The sequence below is a fragment of the Elephantulus edwardii genome, unplaced genomic scaffold (assembly GCF_000299155.1).
Source record: "Elephantulus edwardii isolate Elephantulus edwardi_28Jun2011 unplaced genomic scaffold, EleEdw1.0 scaffold00358, whole genome shotgun sequence".
Classification (NCBI taxonomy): domain Eukaryota; kingdom Metazoa; phylum Chordata; class Mammalia; order Macroscelidea; family Macroscelididae; genus Elephantulus; species Elephantulus edwardii.
Window position 1 is genome coordinate 2,020,009 of NW_006400108.1, and position 2,335 is coordinate 2,022,343.

Here is a 2,335-nt window from a genome sequence, read left to right on the forward strand (position 1 = left end):
ATCCAATGATACATCAAAGACATTATTCACCATGACCAAGTAGGATTCATAACAGGTATGCAAGGATGGTTCAACATAAGGAAAACAATTAATTCATCACATTAACAAAGCAAAGAACAAGAACCATATGATCCTATCAATTGATGCAGAAAAGGCCTTTGACAAATTCCAACACCCTTTCCTGATTAAAGCACCCAACAAAATAGGATTAGAGGGTAATTTCTTCAACATAGAATAGGTAATTATGAAAACTCGAGAGCAAACATTGTTCTCAATAGAGAGAGGTTAAAGGCATTCCCTTTAAGAACAGGAACTAGGCAAGGATGCCCACTATCACCTCTCTTATTCAATATTGTTTTGGAAGTCTTAGTGACAGCAATAAGACAAGAGAAAGGAATAAAAGGTCTCCAAATTGGCAAAGAGAAGGTAAAATTATCTCTCTATGCGGATGACATGATAGTATATTTAGAAAACCCTAAAGATTCAGCAATAAAACTATTGAACACAGTGGACCAATTTAGCAAAGTGGCAGGATACAAGATCAACATACAAAAATCAATTAGATTTCTCTACAGTGACAAAGAGAACACAGAGCCAGTGCTAAGAAAAACCAATACACTTCACAATACCTAATCATAAGATTAAATACTTAGGAATAAATTTAACCAGAAGTACAAAGGACCTTTTCCAAGAAAATTACAAAACATTACTACAAGAAACAACAAGAGATCTTGAGAAGTGGAAGAATATCCCTTGCTCATGCATAGGAAGACTCAATATTGTGAAAAGAACAATACTACCAAAGGCAATATACATGTTTAATGCAATCCCAATACAAATACCAACCCAATTCTTCAATGAGATGGGAAAGACAATCTCAATTTCGTTTGGAATGGAAAGAAGCCCTGATAAGCAAAGCACTACTTAAAAACAGAAGAATGGTAGGAGGTATCTCACTCCCTGATTTCAAATCCTACTACACTGCCATGGTGGTAAAGACAGCATGGTACTAGTACCATGACAGACACATAGATCAATGGAATAGAACGGAGAACCCGGAGATCAGCCCATCTATACATGGTCAACTGATTTTTGACAAGGATATGAAATTAGTTAAGTGGGGAAACAACAGCCTTTTTAACAAATGGTGTTGGCAAAATTGGAAAAGTATCTGCAAAAGACGCAAGCAAGACGCACACCTCACGCCATACACAAAAACCAACTCAAGGTGGATCATGGACCTAGGACTAAAACCAAGAACAATAAACTTCATTACAAAAAAGCTAGGAACAACAGTAGAAGTCCTAATCCACAACATTAACAGTCTTCCAAGAATCCTGAAAAACCTACAACCAGGAGAAGATAAAGTAGATGAATGGGACCTTCTAAGAATAAAATCCCTATGCACATTCAAAAACTTCTCCAACAGGGTAAAAAGGGAAGCCACTGACTGGGAAAAAGTATTTGGTAATAACATATCAGATAAGGGACTTATATCCAGAATTTATAAAATACTTGAGCACCAGAACAAGATAAAGGTAAATAATCCAATAGAAAAATGTGCACAGGATATGAACAGGCACTTCACCAAAGATGACGTTCAGATGACTAACAAACACATGAAAAAATATTCAAAATCCCTAGCTCTAAGAGAGATTCAAATTAAAACAACTATGAGATATAATCTCATCCCAGTCAAAATAGCAAAATTTAACAGAACTGCAAGCAACAAATGCTGGTGAGGTTGCGGAGAAACTGGAACCCTTTTTCACTGTTGGTGGGAGTGTAAACTGGTGCAACCCCTGCAGAAGGCAGTAAGTTACTTTCTCAAAAAGTTGCAAATAGAGATACCATTTGACCCAGCAATTCCACAACTGGGAATATACCCCGAAGAGACCATAACTGACATCAAAGCAGATATATGCACACCCATGTTTATTACAGCTTTGTTCACAATAGCAAGGAGTTGGAAACAACTTAAATGCCCATCAACAAACAAATGGATAGAGAAGCTGTGGTATATTCACACAATGGATTACCATGCAGCATTGAAAAACAAGGAACTCATGCAATATTATTCAAAATGGTTGACTCTGGAGAACATTATACTGAGTGCAGTTTCCCAGTCACAAAAGGACAAATATTGCATGGTTCCACTGTTGTAAAACAGGACTGACCTTGGGTTTGGGGAGAGACTGAGAAAGATGTGTTCGATAATGTATACTGCACTGAAACAGATGAGGGAGAAAACTGTTTAAAAGGGATGCGTGATTAGGTATTTCTGTCATGACAGGAGTCTAGAGCGATGGCTACATGGTGGAGGGGACATGGGGGA